The following is a 21,509-nucleotide window of genomic DNA, read 5'->3' as shown; positions in this document are numbered from 1 at the left end:
GGCACTGGCACCACATAAGGCCATTGACGACGACTGCAGCTGCAGCTTGGGGTCGAGTCAAGTCAACGTCTCATGGCGCCTCTCATGCACGATGGATGCTTGGTCCGGAGCTTCTCATTTCCTACTTTATCCGAGTCCTCTGTCCCAAACATCAACCAGGCAGCAGATCCGCGCTCTCCCAGTCCAGTCCCTCCCCTACATTGGCGGATCCGGGGGGGGGGGGGGGGGGGGGGGGGGCGCAGCCCCTCGTGAGAGTGATTTTGCTTTGTATTTACTGTAGAAAAAACGTGATTTCATCATTAATCTTCGACATTTGTTCTAAATCTCTATTGATTAGCCCCCCCGAGGTGCTCATCCTGGCTCCGCCACTGCTCCCCTACCCCACCCACCAATCTCTGGAGCTTTACCACTACCGGCTCCGGCGGCTCGGCCTACAGCAGACCAGCAAGTGCGACGGCCCTGCGCTCAGCTGAGCGCAGCTTCATCCAAGGCGAGCACACCCCGTTCATCTTATCTCCTCCAAATTGGTGTGAGTTGCTTGGTTTGTTTTGGTAGAAACTTTGTGCCAATTTCAGTTTTTGCCTTCGGGTTATGATTGCGAAGCTTAGTAAGTTTTTTTTTCTTTCTTTCTTGTACAACTTGCTATATATTTGATATGGGTTGGGCTTGTACATACAGTATAAGCTAGTAAGGTACACAAAAATCAACTAAACATGTTTTGTTTTATACTTTTAATTAGTGATGAGATAGCCAGACACAAATTTATTAATGTATGTGGGCATGTGGCGACGGACATTTTAAGGTCCTCCATTATGCTTTGGGTCCTCCATTATGTAATAGTAAGATTACTATTAACTCAGTGGATGGGAACATATTATTTCCATCCAGGTACAAAGTACTCCCTTCATCCCAAATTATAAGTCATTCCAACTTTCTTGGAGAGTCAAAGTATTTCACGTTTGACCGTATTTATATAATAAAATAATAACGTTTATGATACCAAATAAGCATTATTAGATTCTTCATTAATTATATTTTCATTATATAACCATTTAATGTCATAAATCTTTGTAATTATCTCTATAATTTTGGTCAAACTTAAGATGCTTTGATTCTCCAAGAAAGTTGTAATGACTTATCATTTGAAATGGAGGGAGTATATCTTTTGATATGATAGATAGCTTGTGACAGAATATTTTACTTGCTAATCCATGCTCCGATAATTGTTTGGAGTCCAAAATGTAAAAAAAAAAATTAGTTCTAAATTTTGAATTGGTATTTGAATTTTTATATACATGGATATTTTTTAATATATTTCGTAGTGGAGACTTCATTCAGTCTAGATGCCAAATCCTAGTTGGACTAGGTAGAAGATATTCGATACTCTGTACATTATCTTCTGTACTATGCATACAAAATTGTGTTTTGTACATATACTTCTACTTTGGATTTTTGAAATTTTGATTTCGTTGCATATACCATGAAATAAATGGGTCAGCATGTTGCATGCATGTTGAGGACTACCTTATATTGAATTTAGAGAGTGATGTGGCCCTTTACATTAGTGGAGAGCGACAATGGTGGTTTTGGAGAATGGAAAAGATGGAGTGGACTAGAGTTTATTGGTGCCTGATTTTTCGGTTTATTTTATAGATTTTGTAATAATGAACCATGTAGAGAGCCTCTTGGAGACAGTTTTAGGAAAGAATAACATCTGTGCTCTTCAAAAGAAAGGAATAGCATCTGCACTAACATTTATTTTTTACCCTTTGCATTAATTGAACGACAAAATATATTGTGCATTGTTCAAAACAAACCATTAGTAATCAATGGGGGCTATTATCTATTAGTGAATCTATAATCTATTAAGAACGGTTCATATTGCGCTTTTTGTTAACATGTGCGGACAGGTCTGAAACATCTAAGTAAAATAGATTGCGTACATTATCTTGAACTAATCAAGCTTCATGCTTTGATTGTGCAGAACTGAACTAATGGCAGAAGCACTGCTAACTGCTCTCTCGAAAATTGGTACCGTGTTAGGAGATGAGTCATCAAATTCGTCATCGCTGAAGCATCTAAACAGGCAACTAATCTGAGGGAGCTACCAGAAAATATAAGGCACATTGAGAGAGAATTGAATATGATGAGAAATGTAATACAAGATTTGGATACCACAAATCTCAGCATCAATGTGGTCAAGGGATGGATTGGGGAGCTGAGAAAGGTGGCCTTCCATGTGGGGAGCTGAGAAAGGTGGCCTTCCATGTGGAAGATGTAATGGACAAATACTCATATCACGCTTTTAATAAGCTGCAGAAAGAAGGATCGCTGATGTGGTTCATCAAAGGAGCACATAATGCAAAAAATTTCAGTGATATTGCTGATGAGGTGGTTCGTATAAAGGGTGAGATTGAGCAACACTACTGGAAACAGGGCCTTTGCCGAGTGCAAACTGCTTTGCCGAGTGTCAAAAATCGGGCACTCGGCAAAGACCTTCTTTGCCAAGTGCCGCACTCGGCAAAGAATTGCACTCGGCAAAGAGCTCTTTGCCGAGTGCCGGGCACTCGGCAATAAAGGGCACTCGGCAAAGGACTTCTTTGCCGAGTGCCAGGCTCTCAACAAAAGCGCGGCACTCGGCATAGGCTGCCCCGTGTAACAGTGTTCGGCCACGTCCTTCTTTGCTGAGTGCCTGGTGTTAGGCACTCGGCAAAGATATTTTTTTTGGAAAATGCTTTGCCGAGTGCCCTGACACGGCGCTCAGCAAAGATTCAATATTTTTTTTTGAAATGACTTTGTCGAGTGCCCACTGATTCGGCACTCAGCAAAGAGAGGAATTAAAAAAATTACTTTTTTTTGAAATACCTTTGCCGAGTGCCCCTGTGAAGGCACTCGCCAAAGAGAAAATTTCTAAAAAAAATTCAAAAATCCTCTTTATCGAGCGCCTTATTCTTTGCACTCGGCAAAGACCCCCTTTGCCGAGTGCCATGCCCCGGCGCTCGGCAAAGTTTTTTTTTTTTGCCTCCAAATTTTTTGTGCAGCCCTTTTTAAGTACCAGGAACTCCTCGTTAGAATTTGGGGATTTTTGTGGTTTTTTGATATATTTAGTTACTTTATTTCGTTTACTTGAATTTTTTTGAAAAATATAAATTTGAACTGCACGTGGTACGAATAATGAAATTTAATGATTCAAAAAATGATAGTCATGTTACTGAGTGTAGTGTGAGGTTGTATCTAGGAACGGATCCGAAATTTCGGACATCTTGTTCACGAAACATGACCGCGAACTTGCGTGCGAAGTGTTTTTAAATTCTATAAGAAGCAAAAGAAGTTTCATGATTACATATAAGTTCGCGGTCCACATAGAACTTACATGTATAGATGTCTTGGTTTGTAAGCATCGTACGTGACAACGTGCACGAAATCTTCTGAAATTTTTATCATAGCCTCCACATACGATATCACGACATCTCAACAAGTTTCATGATTTTCGGACTTCGTTTGCTTTTTATAAAATTTAAAAACACTTCGCGCGCAAGTTCGCGGTCATGTTTCATGAACAAGATGTCCGAAATTTCGGGTCCGCTCTTGGATACGGCCTCACACTACACTCAGTAACATGACTATCATTTTTTGAATCATTAAATTCCATTATTCGTACCACGTGCAGTTCAAATTTATATTTTTCAAAAAAATTCAAGTAAACGAAATAAAGTAACTAAATATAACAAAAAGCCACAAAAAATCCCCAAATTCTAACGAGGAGTTCCTGGTACTTCAAAAAGGCTGCACAAAAAATTTGGAGGTAAAAAAAAATTTTGTCGAGCGCCGGGGCATGGCACCCGGCAAAGGGGGTCTTTATCGAGTGCCAAGAATAAGGCGCTCGGCAAAGAGGTTTTTTGAATTTTTTTAGAAATTTCCTCTTTGGCGAGTGCCTTCACAGGGGCACTCGGCAAAGGTATTTCAAAAAAAAACTATGTCGACGGCCGGATCGGGGCACTCGGCAAAGTTGCCTCCTTTGCCGAGTGCCTCCCTGATCCGGCGCTCGGCAAAGGGGCAGGTGGGGGCACTTAGGCGAATTCGGCTGGGCAGTCCAAGCCACATAGACAGACAGCCCCCGAGCGCGCCGCTCCCGGCCAACGCCACCCCGCGCCGCCGCCCGCCAACGCCGGCCCGCCCCCACGCTGCGCGCCGCCCTCCCCTCCCCGTGCGCCGCGCCCGTGGCCGCCCCCGCGCCCGCCAGCCACCGGGCCGCCGCTGCCGCCGCGTGCCGCGCGCCGCAGCCCCTCCCCGCGCTGCACACCGGTGCCTGCCCCTGCCCCCGCCAGCCCCCACCCCCGCGACCGCGTGTGGCCGAGTGTGGCCAGCTCGCCCACACCGGCCCGCCAACGCCGGTGGGTGGAGGAGGGGGGGGAGGAGGCGAGGAGGAGGAGGAGGGGAGGAGGAGGAGGAGGAGGAGGAGGAGGAGGAAGAGGAGGAGCCGGCCCTGCCCCCGGCCGCGCCCCATGGACCGCCCGCCCCAATGCCGCCCGTGCCCAACCCCGTTCCCGACTCCGGCAACCCCAACCCCGACCCCGACGTCGCCTGCCCCTACCCCCGGCGCCAGTCAGGTATGCCCTCTCTCTTGTTGTTGTCGTGGTAGTGATAGTTGTAGTAGTATTAGTTGTAGTAGTAGTGCTAGTGGTAGTAGTAGTAGTAGTAGTGGTAGTAGTAGTAGAAGTAGTGGTAGTAGTAGTAGTAGAACTAGTGGTAGTAGTAGTAGCAATAGTGGTAGTAGTAGTAGTAGAACTAGTGGTAGTAGTAGTAATAGTGGAAGTAGTAGTAGAAGTAGCGGTACTACTTGGATATATTCTTCTGCATGGATTGATATCCAAACTACATGGCTTACCTTGAGACATATGTGCTTGTCGGCCATCGTGCCATTGTTTTTTTGCAGGTTTTGGAAACCTCACCGTGCAGGGGAGGTTCTGCCGATTTTTTTTTTAAATGACAGTATTTTGTTCCATTTTTGTAGAGAAGAGCCTGTCAGAGCCGAGTCGGAGTTCCCATTGCCATGCCGGTCTATCTGCACCGCGTCACCTCTCCACTGCACCAACCCGCCACGGCCCCGCTAGCCTGACTCCGCCGCCACCCTAGGTATAACCCCTCTTTCCGTATCATGGTCGTAGATCGTGTAACCCAGTTAGGCGTCTCCCGTTCGAAAGAGATACGGTTGGAGGTATGCAGATCTTTGCATATCTATGACCGTATCTGTTTCAGATTGTCCACGTTTTTTGGACAGCCCGCGGATGCGTAGATGGGTTAGTTTCCATGGTCTGCTCCGGTCCGAGACAGAGTTTCGGCATCACCTCCCTGTTGTTCTCCAAATACGCACTCTTCTTTGGCAGGACGTGTATCTGGGGAACAGCGGGGGGGTGCTGCCGAAATTCTGTCTCGGATAGGAGTAGAGCATGGAAACTAACCTCATCTACGCATCCGCGGGTGGGATTAGGACCTATCCTCACCTATTAGATAGTAGGAACACCATGTAGATGCAATTGATGGTTACATTACTCGCTGATACATATGTTAGAGGATGGATGACCGTCAGTGGATGTACACGGGCTGGAGAAGTCAGAGTGATTACACCACGGAATGGATGAACAAGACCAATGCTTTCTTGAACAGTGCATTTGGCAAGGCTGCTAAAGGACATTGCCTAGTTTTGTGTCCCTGCAACAAATGTGGAAACAGGAGAAGGGTAAACAAGGTGAAAATGGGTAAACATCTTGTGAAGAATGGATTTACGCTGGACTACACCCAGTGGGTCCACCATGGTGAAGCCCATCGTATGAGAGAGGAGGTGGTGAGACCACGGGTGGAGGCTTTTGATGCTGATGCCGGGGTAGCAGACATGTTAGATGACTTTCACCAAGGATAGTTCGATGAGGGACGTGAGAAGGAGGAGATGGAGGCAGCCGCACAGGCATTCTACAACATGATGGACTCGGCACAGAAACCCCTTCACGATTGGTCAACGGTGTCTCAACTGGATGCCATTGGACACTTAATGGGGTTGAAGTCTAAGTTAAACTTGAGTCGAGAAGGCTTCGATAAGATGTTGGCCGTGATTGGCACCCTGCTTCCGGAGGGCCACATTCTGCCAAAGAGCATGTACGAGTCATAGAAACTCCTTCGTGCATTTAAGATGCCGTATGAGCATATACATGCTTGTCCGAAGGGGTGCATCCTATTTAGGAAAGAACACGAGCATGCAAAATTCTGTCCAAAGTGTAAATCCTCTAGGTACCTGGAGGTAGACTCTGATGATGGCTAGAAGAGGCAACTTACGATCCCCGTGAAAATCCTACGGTACCTTTCATTCCTACCGAGGATCCAACGGCTATACATGACCGAGGAATCCATGAAACAGATGACATGGCACAAAAATGGCAAACAGTACAATCATGACAAGATGGTACATCCATCCGATGGTGAAGCTTGGATCCGCTTTAATGACAAACATCGTGACAAAGCAGATGAGGCTCGTAATGTACGTGTCGCGCTGGCAACAGATGGGTTCAATCCTTATGGAATGATGGCTACCCCATACACATGTTGGCCCATCTTCGTTATCCCCCTTAATCTCCCCCCGTTGTCTCCTTTCAACGACATAACTTATTCTTGTCGTTGATAATTCTTGGACACCCAGGGAGTAATATGGATGTGTTCATGGAGCCCGTGTTTGATGAATTGGTCCGTGCTTGGGACAAAGGGGTATGGACATACGATCGAGCTACAAAGACAACCTTCAAAATGCACGTTTGGTACCACTACTCCCTGCATGACTTTCTGGCATATGGGATATTCTGCGCCTGGTGTGTACCTTGAGGTAAATGAAGAACATCAATATTGATTCGTTTTGAGATTAAGTTGGTTTAATTTGATCTTCTTATATGTCCAATACTTGATGACGTGTAGATGATTCCCTGGTGGTACCAAGCGTATCCCGAGTGCTGGGCGATGATGGAGTGGTGGTTCACGGAGGAGTACCTCAAGATGCACAGGGATGCCCGGGACCGTCGTTTGCAGATGCAAGGTCCAGCACACCATCAAGGCAGCCAGAGCCTCACCGGATACAAACAAGCATGGGTACGCGAATTCATTTATCTATTGTGACGCTCAGTTCTACCTGATTTCTAATCATCGTGCTGTCTTTCTCGCAATTAGCGTCACATAGTGGCCAGGCTTGCTCGGACTTCCAGGCATGGTGTATGGCCCACAAGGGCAAGGCGACGTCCGACGTCTCCTTCAACCTGGAGGACCTGCCTGAGGCATATACGAACCCGAGCGTCCACTCCCACATCAGTGAGTACACTGAGGTGGCGAGGTCGCTCCATGGGCCAGACTACGATCCGAGCACCTAGGACTTCGATGGAGAGGCCGTCATGAGGGCGGGGCAAGGCAAGAAGCATGGGCGGTTCTGGCTTGGCGACAGCGTCATTGACATGGCCTCTACTCCCTCTCTCTTCCAGATCCGAGCACGGAGCACGAGCGAGAGCCCGGCCATTCGCACACGGCCGACCGCTGCACAGCTCCGGGTCGACGCACTCGAGGTTATTCCTGTTTTACTCATCATACATTGATCTTTACACACCTTAATTAGCTTTGCATTACTGAAACATTGGAGTGAAATATTGTAGGCCCGGCTGGAACAAGAAATGAGGCAACATCAGGAGCTGGAGGCCGGCAGCAGAGGATGGCGGCCCAGCTGGAGGCCGAGCGGCAAGCCTAGGCGTAGAGGCTGACGGACATTACGGAGTTCCTACAAGGGCTTGGGCAACGTGTGGGCTTCTCTCTGCCAGCTGGGCTGTTGGTTCCACCTCCGCCTCTGCGTCCTGCAGCTGTAGCTACCCCTGTGAGTATGAAAGTTTTTTACTTTCGCTTGTGCTTTGCTTGTATGGCCTCTACCTTCCTAGATTAGCTATCCAAATAATCTTGTCTCACATGCAATCTTTTCTCCTTTGTGCAGTCTTCATCTGACGGTGGTTCGAATAATCCACCTCATGCACCTCCGAATGATGGAGCTGGGCCTTCACCACAGTCGCAGTGGCCGAGATGAGTGCATGTTGTATTTTTTTCATTTGTTGTTCACTTGGTGATGGACTTGTGATATACTTGTGATGCACTTGTGGAATTTGATGGACTTGTGATATACTTGTGAATTTATTTGGATGGACTTGAGCACTTATTATTATATATGTGATATATATTGTGATGGATGTGATATGTGCGGATGGATGTGTGGATGGATGAGATATATATGTGATGGATGAGATATATATGTGATATATGTTTGTATGAATTTATTTGTCATGATGGAATATAAAAAAAATTAAAAATTGCCGTTTTGGGTCACTTTGCCGAGTGTTGCACTCGGCAAAGGACCCCGTTGCCGAGTGACATGGTCACAGCACTCGGCAAAGCTAGAAAAATAGACGCCGAGTGCCATGACCATGGTACTCGGCAAAGATTTTTTTTTAAAAAAAATTCAAACTTTGCCGAGTGCCAGCCAAAAGGCACTCGGCAAAGATTTTTTTTAAAAAAAAATTCAAACTTTGCCGAGCGCCGGCCAGGGGGCACTCGGCAAAGAATTTTTAGAAAAAAAAATAAAACATCTTTGCTGAGGGCCGGATAGAGGGCATTCGGCAAAGAATTTTTTTTAAAAAAAATAAAAAAATCTTTGCCAAGTGTCTGCAGGGTTGGCACTCGGCAAAGCGACCGTCAACGGGGTCGGCGCCGTGACGGTCGCTTTTCTTTGCCAAGTACCCCGGGGCTCTCGGCAAAGTCTTTGCCGAGTGCCCGATAAAAGACACTCGACAAAGAGGGCTTTGCCGATCAATTTTTTGCCGTGTGTTCTTTGCCGAGTGCCGCACTCGGCAAAGGCTTTGCCGAGTGCAATTTGGCCTTTGCCGAGTGGCACTCGGCAAACAACCTAAATCCAGTAGTGCAAGTAAAAAAAACTGCAGAATGACTATTTCCCCGCTCTCCAAGTTCCAGCAAGCCCTGTAATTGTTCGACATGGATCCCAAATCTTCTTGCCAGAGCTTATTCAAGATGAAGATCTCGTGGGGATTGCATTGAATCAGGCAAAGTTGATTGGATGGCTTCATAGCAGTGAGGCAAACAACACAGTGATAACGGTGTCGGGTATGGGTGGATTGGGAAAGACCACTCTGGTCATGAATGTTTATGAGCGTATGAAGAGCGAATTCCCTGTCAATGCCCGGATCACTGTGTCACAGACCTACACAATAGTTGGTTTGCTGAGAGAACTACTCAGAGAGATTGGGAAGGACACATATAAGCCATCAGATAGCATCGAAAGTATGGATGCCTACAAGCTGAGAGAAGAAATTAAGAATGTCCTAGGTACCAGAAAATGTTTGTTTGTCTTGGATGATGTTTGGAACAAGGAAGTGTACCATCAAATGATGGAAGAATTTTCAATACTCTTCGAGCAAGCTGTATCATCATCACAACACAGAGAGAAGATGTTGCATCTCTTGCATCTTCAGGATGCCATCTTCAGCTCCAGCCTTTGGGACGTTCCCATGCACTCGACCTCTTCTGTAGAAGAGCCTTTAAAAACACACCTGAGTGTTCCCAAGAGCTTGAGGATGTGGCTGCTTCCGTAGTAGAAAGGTGTAAGGGCTTGCCATTGGCACTTATATCCAGGGGCGGATCCAAAGGGGGGGCTCCAACCCCCCCCCCCCCCCTAATGGCTTGATTTGATCACTAATCACTGTAGCAAAAGCTTGATTTCACCATTAAATCTTCATGCAAATCAACATCTCCATTGTTTTAGCCCCCCCCCCCCCCCCCTTATCCCGCATCGTGCATCCGCCACTGCTTATATCTATGGGCAGCCTCATGTCCTCCAAGAAACCAACTAAACATGCCTGGAATCAAATGTACAATCAGTTCCGGGTTGAGCTAGCTAAACCAGACAATGTGCAGGCAATTTTGAAGCTTAGCTACAATGATTTACCATGGAACCTTAGAAATTGTTTCCTATACTGCAGCCTATTTCCTGAAGATTGCATCATGTCAAGAGAGAGCCTTGTCAGGCTGTGGGTTGCTGAAGGATTTGCAGTGACCAACGAAAACAACACACTGGAGGATGTGGCTGAGCTAAATCTGGTGGAGCTCATTACTAGGAACTTGCTGCAAGTTGAAGTGTACGATGAGCTTGGTAGGGTGAACACATGTAAGCTGCATGACATTGTGCGTGACCTGGCTCTTTCAATAGCTAGAGATGAAAAGTTTGGCTCTGCAAGTGATCAGGCTGCAATGATAAATATGGACCGGGATGTGCGACGACTATCATTGTGTGGATGGAATGGCAGTGATGCACCAAGAGTGAAATTTCACACCTTCGCACTCTATTTTCACTTGATGGTGTTACATCCACTCATATGCACTACCGGAAACAGTAGAATTGCCGAGTGCCTGAGGGTTTGCCGAGTGTATTCCATCGGGCACTCGGCAAACATCCTATTTACCGAGTGTTTTTAATTCAACACTCGACAAACATATAGCACTCGGCAAAACCCAACTTTGCCGAGTGTCTAATAAAAAACACTCGGCAAACTACAACGAAACACTCGGCAAACACAGACACTCGGCAAAGTAGAGGCATGTGCGTTGGGCGTGCGGCGGCCATGGACGGCCGTTGGGTGTGCCGCCCTGCCGTTGTAACTTTACCGAGTGTCCGTTAGAGACACTCGGCAAAGACAGGGTTTGCCGAGTGTTTTTTATTGACACTTGGCAAACTGATATTTTTGCCGAGTGTTTTTGTTTGACATTCGGCAAACTGATGTTTTTGTCGAGTGTTTTTTATTGGCACTCGGCAAAATAATAATTTTTTTCTCTCCTGCCCTCCAAACTTTTTCTACTCTCCACATATAACATATGGTACTACATGTTAAAATTTGGCATATTTCTCGATCTGTTTGCTATATTTAATTAATTTATTGCATTTAGAGGAATTTTTTGGTTTATGTCAAATTTGAACTGCAAGTGATTCAAATAATGGAATAAATTGAGTGGAGAAATCATATTCATGTTATTGAGTCCATTTTGGGGCCTTACTCGGGAAATGAAAAGAATTTTCGAACATTTTGTTTAGGAAATACGACCACGAACTTGTGGCCGAATGGTTTTTAAATTCTGAAAATGACAAGATTTGTCAAAATCTCATGATATCATACGTGGACTATGGAAAAAAATTGAGATGGTTTCGCACAGTTTGTCACGTACGACCTTTATAAACCAAAGCATCTCCGAAGAAGAATCATAGCGTTGAGAAGGATCCGGTAAGATTTGAAGTCAAAGTTACGGTCGAATTGGGGTTTAACTTCAAAACTTTTTGTATAGGCAATAGACAACGTAGATTGGTTCGCGTCAAATTTTGGTAATTTTTTTGATCCGTTTGATAATTTTAATTTATTAACTGCAATTATATAATTTTAATTTATATATATTGAATTTGAGCTATAACAGTATGAAATAATGGATTAATATTCATAGAAAAATCAAATATGCATTCTTAAGTGAATTTGACAAGGTATTTTTAAATTACATTGTAACAAATTTAGTAAAACACGTTATGAAGAAGGAGGATGGGTGGCATGAAATATCAATTTATTTTGCCGATTGTTAACTGTATGACACTCGGCGAATAATATAGTTGCCGAGTGTCATATAGTGGACACTCGGCAAAGTACCCAAGCCGGCCCCACTTACCATTACCGTACCGGTTGGGAAATTGAAAAAAACAATGCCGAGTGTTTTGGATCTGGCACTCGGCATACCTTTACTTTGTCGAGTGCCAAATTGCGGGCACTCGGCAAAGCCCTTTGGTTTTCACCCTATCCGGCCGCACACTTACTCACACACACTCACCCGCACACACACGCACCGGAGCGCCACCCACCGCCCTCTGCGCCACCGGAGCGCCACCCATCACCCCGTGCCGCCGGACCGCCACCCCCCGCAGTCGGGCCACCACCCACCGCCGCCGGACGGCCGCCCCCTGCTGTCGGGCCCCCGCCTTCCCATGCCGCTGCCGCCGGCCCCCGCCTTCCCAGCGTGCCGGCGTGACTCCCGGCCCCCGGCGCGATTCCCGGTCCCTGGCGCGACTCCTAGCCCTCGGCGTGACTCTCGGCCCGGCCACCCGGCGCCCCTGCCTCCCAGCAACCAGTGAGCCCTTCCTCTCCGATTTGGTCCATGCTGATCGCTTCTCACGCCTTGGGTCCATTTGGTCCGCTCCGATTGGGTCCGGCGGCTGTCAATTTGATCTCTTCGCTGGAATGGATCCATCAGCGGCTGTCAATTTGAACTGGATTCAAGTGTTGTATGTTGTTGTTTTTATGTATGATTTCCATTTCAATGGTGCCTATCTGATGAACTTGTATTGGTAGTAAATCTTTTACTTGATGTGTCTATGTAGATTGTTTGTGGCTGCACACTTGTAGGATTTGTGTCTAGTTCTGCAGTGCTCAAAAAGCGCAATTTCTGCCATTGTTGTCTGAACTTGAATGCAGTGTTGGCTCAAAAAGATGTCGTAGTCAAAGACCCTGTACCGCAGATGATGACAGGAGCCACGGTTCGTGCTCAGTTAGACGCTCTCGAGGTCAATAAACAAGAAGGTGGTTTTGTGGGATATGGTGAGCAACATGCCTGGACTCAGAAGTCGTGCTTGTGGAACCTCCCCTATTTTGATGATCTTCTTCCACATAACATTGATGTAATGCACACTGAAAAGAATATCGCCGAGGTAATTTTTGGTACAGTCATGGACATTCCTGATAAGACAAAGGATAATGTTAAGGCTAGAGTGGATCAAGCAAGGTTATGCGATAGACCAAAGCTAGACATGGCGCCTCCTAGAGCCGGCAAGTCATGGAGAAAGCCTAAGGCTGATTTTGTCCTGACGAGGGCCCAAAGGAGGGAGGTACTAGAATGGTTCCAAACATTAATGTTCCCTGATGGGTATGCAGTGAATCTAAAGAGGGGAGTGAACTTAGCTACTATGCGAATCAACGGGCCCAAGAGTCATGATTACCACATATTGCTTGAGCGCTTACTTCTGGTGATGGTTCGAGGCTATGTCCCTGAGCATGTCTGGCAGGTGCTAGCGGAGTTGAGCAATTTCTTCCGCCAGCTTTGTGCCAAGGAGTTATCTCGTACTGTGGTTGCAGAAATGGAAAGAATGGCGCCTGTATTGCTCTGTAAGTTGGAGAAGATTTTTCCACCCGGCTTCTTCAATCCGATGCAGCATATGATTCTGCACCTCCCGTATGAAGCACGAATGGGGGGGGCCTGTGCAGGGCCGTTGGTGCTATTCAATTGAGAGATGTCAAAAGGTTCTTTGAACAAAATGTAAAAACAAATGCAAAATTGAAGCATCCATTGCAAAGGCATACATTCTGGAGGAGGTGTCAAACTTCACAACAAAATACTATGCTGACAACCTTCCTAGCATGGATAATCCACCCCCTCGTTACAATGCTGGTGAAGATGAATCGAGCCTTAGCATTTTCCGAGGGCAACTCGGAAGTGCAAGTGGTGCGACCAACAACACCTTGAAACATGAAGAGTGGCGCGCTATCATGCTGTATGTGTTGATCAACCTATCCGAAGTGGAGTCGTGCATGCTGTAAGTTCTCAACAAACTTGTTCTCAAGTAGTCACTATTCTGTGTCCAACTCCCATGTTTCTCGTTGGTACAGGGAATTTCATCCTCGATTCTGGCGTGAATCAAGGGAACCTACCCCGCAGGAAGCTGAGACCCTTCTCAGAGAGGTTGCGGGAAATGGAATGCCCGATTTCATTTCTTGGTTCAAACAGAAGGTACAGTCCAATTTAGCTCGTACTTAGTTTGACATTACAAGTTGCTCGTACATGCGAATAATATAACGAACCACCCTGCTTGAACTTGCAGGGCCAAACTGATGCATCTATGAGTGCCGAGTTGAGACAGGTTGCCGATGGCTGTGCCTATAGGGTCAAGTCGTTTACCGGTTATGATGTGAATGGATATCGCTTTCACACAACAAGCCACGAGCAGAGTCGGCCCAATCGATGAACCACAAATATCGAAGTTTTTACACCAGGCATTGATGGGGTCGAGTACTACGGAAGACTTGAAGAAATATATGAACTCATGTTTCATGGTTGCAAACCTCTTAATCCAGTCATATTCAAATGCCATTGGTTTGATCCATCAGTAGTGAGACGGACCCCTAATCTTGGGCTAGTCGAAATTCGACAATCATCCGCCTTACTAGGAGATGATGTCTATATTGTGGCTCAACAGGCCACGCAAGTTTATTATCTCTCATACCCGTGCCAAACCGACGCCCGTCTTAAGGGTTGGGATGTTGTGTACAAGGTATCGCCACACGGTAAACTACTTGTACAAAACAATGAAGATTATAACATAGACCCCAACACATATGACGGAGAGTTCTTCCAAGAAGATGGGCTTGAAGGGAGTTTTGAGATAGACTTAACCGAAGCGATCGGAATGGAAGTAGACAATGAAAGGGTTGCTAACGAGGACGCTGGAGACGAGGTTCAGAATGTGAAGGACTTAGAATTACTTCAACGATTACATTTAGGCAATGACAGTGATGATGACATTCCCGATCATGATGATTATATCGACACGCGTGATAGTGATGATGAGACTTATGATCCAGCTAATCCCGATCATGATGATTATTTATAATACATATATGAGCCATACTAATTTATTTATTATTTGTCATATCTTTCTAAGTTTGTTTTGTTTATCTGTGCTGATTGGTTTACTCTTTTTAATTGCAGGTGATTGAACAATGGTGGGCGGTACGAGGAAGATCACGGCGCTTTACGGAAAGATGTTAGCTTCAGGGTCTGTTTTAGGGAAAGGTCAAGGGAGGTGTTGAGGCAGGGGTGGAGGGAAGGGTAAAGGGAAGGGTAAAGGGGTGAGGCCCCCATCGCCTGTAGCTCCCTCGTCGTCGTCTGAGGAGGAGCTACCTTCCGCGCACGCCTCTGGTGACGAGGAGGAGGTACCTTCCGCGCACGCCTTTGGTGATGAGGAGGTACAGGAGGAGCAGGAGCAGGAGCAGGTGGAGGAGGAGGCAGTTGGTTCCCAGGTCTGGTTGCGAGGTCCCTCGACCCTCCCGAGGCGACCGATACGTCTTGAGAGACGCCCGATGATTCGACCCTCTGGGAAAAAGTAAGTAACTTTAGATGTTCTCAATAATTTTTCGTTTGATATGTTGAAAATTACAATGGAAACTAATAATTTATCTTAATCACTTGGGCAGGGGTTGGATTAAGGTCAGTGGGGGTGATCACAACCGCAAGGTCAACGGCATCCTTGGCCTTTTGTGCAGGCTACACTTCCCTGGCTTAGTGCAGTTCGGCGAAGAGCTGCAGCCGGCCTACACATGGGACCACTACGTCACCGCCCTCGATGCCGCTGATCGTGATGACAGGGTATTCCCCAACAAGGCGGAGCTGGTGAAGGGTGAGCTCGCACTACATTGCTCAATACATCACATTCACTAGACATTCTTGAAGTAATGACTGTATACATCACGTCTATATGCAGGACTTCTACAGATGCCAGGAGGGGTACGAGGCCAAGGCGGCCTCCATCTCTGAAGAAGCCGCTAAGAAGCCCGTGAAGCACATGCACTACGAGGCGCACGTCCAGGCCATCATCGACTTTTATGCTCAACACAGAGGGATGAAGGTTAAAAAAGAAGAGGCAAGAACAATGAACCTGACCTTGGAACAATTCTTGTAGGTAAATACAGAACATTCATACTTACTTTTTATGAGATTAATTACGCTTAATTTCATTTTTTCATTTGTCATACACTTGATGACGTAGGTGCCTCCGTACTGGTGCGCCCAGCATAACCAGTGTTGGGAATACATGGTGGACAAGTGTTTGGAGCCCGGGTGGGTGGAGACGCACAACGCTTGCCGGGACCGGCGTTTGCTGATGCCACGTGCATCACACCATAAAGGCAGCCTAAGCCTCGACGAATACAGGTAAAAATGGGTACGCGAATTCATTTCTTTATTCTAACATTCAATTCTGCATAATTTCTAATTATTTTGCATTTTTGCCGCAGTCGTCGTCACATGATGGCCAGCCTTGCTCCCAGCTCAAGGCATGGGTTCTGTCCAAAAAGGGCAAGGCGACGGCAAACATCGACTTCAACCCGAAGGACCCGCCCGAGGCGTACAGCGATCCCAGCATCCACAGCCGCGTCAGTGAGTACACAACAATAGCAAGGCAGGTTCATGGGCCACAGTTCGATCCGAGCACCTAGGATCTTGATGGAGAAATCGTGATGAGGGTGGGAGGAGACAAGAAGCATGGACGGTACTGGATTGGCGACAGTACAATCGACACGGCCTCTACTCCCACTCTCTCCCAGATCCGAGCAAGGAGCACGAGCGCGAGCCTGGCGATACGCCCACGGCCAACCGCTACAGTTCCAGATGGAGGCTCTCCAGGTTATTTCTGTTTTATTCATCGTTCGTTGATTGTTACGTACTTTAGCTTTGCATTGTAACATTGGGATGAAATGTTATAGGCCCGGGTGGAAGCAGAAACGAAGCAACGGGAGGAGATGGAGGCGAGGATGGCGGAGATGATTCAGCAGGTGGCGGCCGAGCGGCAGAACATGGAGGAAGAACAACGGCGGACGATGCAGAGGATAGAGGAAGAAAATCGGTTGAGGATGGACCAAATGTTCCAATACATACAGAATTTTGCATCGAGTATTGGTCAAGCTTTGCCACCGCCACCGGTGCTATTCCCTCTACCTCAGCCACCCACAACTACTCATGTGAGTCACTTGACACCTTATACTGCAGATTGAATAATTTGACTTAGAGAACTTTAGATGTTAGCTCAAAATGACTTAGAAAACTTTAGATGTGAGAACTTTAGATGGCAGAGGGGTTTCTCCATCAAGATCGGTGCATGTAGCTTTCTGTCTTTTTCATGTATTTTAGAATATGTTTGTGACATTTGAGTAAGCTGTTTTTTTCCAGCATGCGATGTAGCAGAAATTATGTTTTTCCTCAAATAATTTGCATCGCTGGACAGCGTTAAGTCCCTGTTTCGCAATCATCATCAGCAGCAGCAAGCCTACTTGTTTTAACAACACCACTGACTGTTGCTGCACACTGCACATAGTAGGCCTCTGCTCCTGCACTTCTGCACATTTCAGGATAGATACTCCATGCATATCTACTGTCAACTAATCACTACTCATGCCATACCGGCTCATTACTGCTCTTCAAACGCCTGAACCATTTTCCTTTACAGACTTTGCTTCCCCATCTCAAACTTCAGCAGGGCTAAACCGATGCACGCACACACTGGCACTGGACATATCTGCTTTGCCAATTTACATTCTTCTCTTTACTGCTTCGTATATTTGCTTCTCATGGAGATTAAGCTCCCCTTTACTGAATCATCTTGCTAAGTGCCCACATTATGCTACTGCAACTCTCTGCTGCTGCACCTCCCCTTGGCCACTTCTCTGTCTGAACACTCACAGCACTTTGTCATAGCAGCCTATTTTGGTTGAAAGCAACGTTAGAGCTACTTACAGAATGAAGATAGCTACCTCCTGCAACTTTTATTTTGTTTTTGAACATAACTTGCGAATTTCTTGCTCCATTCTGTCAAGTAATTTAAAAGATTATTATCAACAAGAACATCAGAAATAGTCTAAATACTGTTGTCATTGACAACCTACGCGTGGACGACTGTCCTTTGTCAGTCTAGTGGACAAATGGACAAAACTGGTTTTGAATACACAGTTAGCAAAAATAATTGGCCAGCAGCTAGTTGTCTTTGTTTGATAGTGAAACAAAGCTGCCAAGTTAAAACATGTTTCACATTCTGTTTATAGCTTTTATATTTATAGTTGACCCAGACACTAGATGAAGCTAAAGTATGGGTCAAATTGAATCTATTATCATGTTGAATTTAACAAAAATATATATGTTTTATTGTCAGTAAACATTGCTAGAGTTGTTAGTACTAACCTAAATATCTTTTTCCTGCAACTTAAAAAGGAAGCTAACACTGTTTCGAATACTTCTCTTTTGTGCAGAATCAATCGGCGGCATCAAATAATCAGTCTCAAGACCCGGATTTGTCGCAGTGGTTCCAAGGGACTCCGCAATGATTGCATTTGCATTTGTGGCTTATTGTGACTTGTGATGATGGTTTATTGTGAATTGTGATGATGGTTTATTGTGAATTGTGAAGATGGTTTATTGTGAATTATGACGATGGTTTATTATGCCTGTGACATATAATTACGCCTGTGATGATGGTTTGTTGTGAATTGTGATGATTTATTGTGAATTGAGAGGGGTCCGTTATACGTGACAGATTAGTAAAAAAGGAGGGGTCTTGGTCGCTTTGCCGAGTGTAACACTCGGCAAAGAGAGGAGTTGCCGAGTGTCAAGGCAAAACACTCGGCGAAGAGGCCATTTTATGTTATTCTGGGAACCTTTTTTACCGAGTGTTTTGGTTTTGCCGAGTGTATTCTAATGGACACTCGGCAAAGTGACCATAAAATCTGGTCGTTGAGCAAGTGTTTGCCGAGTGTTTTGGGCGTGACACTCCGCAAAGTGTCTAAACTTTGCCGAGTGTTATGGCCTTGACACTCGGCAAAGTTTAGAAACTTTACCGAGTGTTTTGGGCTGGACACTTGGCAAAGTTTAGAAACTTTGCCGAGTGTTTTCGGCTTGACACTCGGCAAACTTGAGAAACTTTGCCGAGTGTTTTCGGCTGGACACTCGGCAAACTTGAGAAACTTTGCCGAGTGTTTTTCCGTCGTGCACTCGGCAAAATCGCCATCACCGTGCCATCCCGTTAACATTTTTTTGCCGAGAGTTTATTTTTGCCAAGTGTTTATTGATGCTCGGCAAACTATTTGCCGAGTGCGCGATAAAAAACACTTGGCAAACTACTGTTTGCCGACAAATTAATGCCGTGTGTTGTATGCCAAGTGTTACACTCGGCAAAGCATTTGCCGAGTGTTTTTGCGGCAAAGCTACTGTATCCCGTAGTGATGCTAGCCTCAATCTTATCTGAATCAAGCTACCTTACTGTTCTTGAGTTACAACATTCTGAAATAAGTGCCACAATCTATAGGGAATCTATTTAATGTACGCTACATTGGCTTGCGGTGCACAGGAGTCAAGTCGCTCCCGGAGTGTATTGAGAAGCTATCCAACCTACAGACACTGGACATCAAGCAAACAAAAATAGAGAAGCTACCAAGAGGCATAGTCAAGGTCAAGAAGCTGCGGCATCTGTTAGCTGACAGAGTGGTGGATGAGAAGCAGAAAGATTTCTGGTACTTCACAGGGGTACAGCCACCCAAGGACCTCTCTGACTTGGTGGAACTTCAGACTCTGGAGACTGTGGACGCAACAAATGACTTGGCATCTCAGAAATGATATCATCTTCGGGAAAGGTGAAAGCCTTATATCTGCCTCGGTTGTTTTTCTACAAAACTACCTCTCACCGATGAACCCAAACAGTAAATTGACAGCCATAGGAAAAGGGAAAGCAATCTGTTGCCCTGAGCATGTAGGGCCCTTCCTTGCTGGTCAAACTGATAAAAAAGAAAAGTGCCTTGGTCGCCTCCTCCCCCTGACTGGATAAAACTAAATGTGGATGCAGGTTTTGATCCCGACTCTGGTCATGCCAGGCTTGGTTTCATTGCAAGGAACCATGTGGGCGAGGTTTTATTCTCTGGATGGTCTAGCGATCAGCGATGCAGGTCGGCTGAAGAAGCAGAATGTCTTGCTGCTTGGGTGGGACTAAAACATACCCTCGCCTCCTGGAAAGGGCACCTCTGGCTAGAATCAAACTGTTTTGCCACGGTATGCTATTTGAAGGACCCGTGCAGAAACCTTTCTGTAATATGCCACATTATCGAAGAAGCGAAGGAAGTCCTTAAGCGCTTCCAGGAATTCAGAGTTTCCAAATGCCACCGGAGCGCAAACGAAGTTGCTCATGTGTTGTGTCAGTTTGGTAGGAGAGAGCTTTCTGATGTTTTTATTGCTAATGGCACCACGACCTACGTGTCGGCGGCTTTAGCTCCAGTTTGTAACCACGATGTTTTAATATAATTAAGCTCTCCCCTTTCAAAAAAAAAAAAAACAAATGACTTGGCAGGCCAACTGGACAAACTCAGAAAACTACAAAGCGTGTGGGTTTGCAAAGTTACTGCCATCCATTCTGCAAATCTTTTTGCTGCGGTATCTAAGCTGCCACTTCTGTCCTGCTTGCTTCTTAATGCAAGTGACGAGGAGCAGCCACTTCACTTGGAAACTCTCAACCCACAGTCCAAGCAGTTCCACAGATTGATCGTCAGGGGCCTTTGGGCTGCCGGAACACTGCAGTGCCCAATATTTCAAGGCCATGGTAAAAACTTCAAGTATCTAGCTATAAGCTGGTCTGGTCTTCAGGAAGACCCGCTACTGCTTATTGCTCCACATGTGCCAAACCTTAGCTATCTGAGCCTTAATAGGCTGAGCAGCACAGAGACAATGGTTATTTCTGAAGGGTCCTTTCCACAGCTAAAGAGACTAATACTGAAGAACATGCTCAACGTCAACCAGTTGACTGTTGGGAAGGATGCTCTTCCAAATATTGAAGGTTTATATATTGTGACACTGCCAAAGTTGAACAAGATTCCTCAAGGATTTGAATCCCTTGTCTCTTTGAAGAAATTGTGGTTACTGTCTCTGCATAAGGATTTCAAAACCCAGTGGGAGCTAAATAGAATGTGCCACATGTGGTGGAGGTTCGCGTCAAGTGATCGTCTTCTTCTTCATGCAACAATACTTCTGATTATTTATGCATATAGTCCTTTGTCTTTGATTCTTCCAGTAGATCTGCAATTCTGAATGTTTTTGTGGCTTGTGTTTTTCCTTTCATTAAGTCCGGAAGAAACGGATCTCCTCACCAAGAATATGCCTGATAGTTGTGTGTATGCCATGTTATTGCAGTTTCTTTGTAGTTTGATTTTCCTTTTTGATGTATGAACCATATTGTTGAACTGGATTTGACAATAAAATTTTCTGTCACCATCATGGTGCCATGTTCAGTTCTGAAGTAATAAGGTCTTATGATTTTTATATCCTAACATCTGAGTATCTTAGGCAAGCCAGACTTCTTCATAGTGAACAGGTGACGATTCAAGAACAGGCCTTTTTTATTATTATATCATTTGGCTTCTCATCATAAGGCTTGTTTCTCCGAGGTCACTGGGCTGCAGTGCCCAATATTTCATGACCTTGGGAAACATCTCAAATATCTAGCTCTAAGATGGTCTGGTCATCAGGAAGATGACCCACTCCGACTGCTTGTGCAGACACCTTCCTAAGCCTAAACAGAGTCAGCAGTGCAGACACCT

At 45.7% G+C, this 21,509-nt stretch overlaps 1 pseudogene; it reads left to right on the top strand.

Moving 5' to 3' along the window:
• Window positions 1–1,994: 1,994 nt before the first annotated feature.
• LOC136484777 (disease resistance protein RPM1-like) lies at window positions 1,995–20,912 on the top strand (annotated as a pseudogene).
• The last annotated feature ends 597 nt before the right edge of the window (window positions 20,913–21,509 follow it).

Source organism: Miscanthus floridulus, chromosome 10, assembly GCF_019320115.1.
Source record: "Miscanthus floridulus cultivar M001 chromosome 10, ASM1932011v1, whole genome shotgun sequence".
NCBI classification, from domain to species: Eukaryota; Viridiplantae; Streptophyta; class Magnoliopsida; order Poales; family Poaceae; genus Miscanthus; species Miscanthus floridulus.
This window is presented reverse-complemented; position numbering and strand designations above follow the sequence as displayed.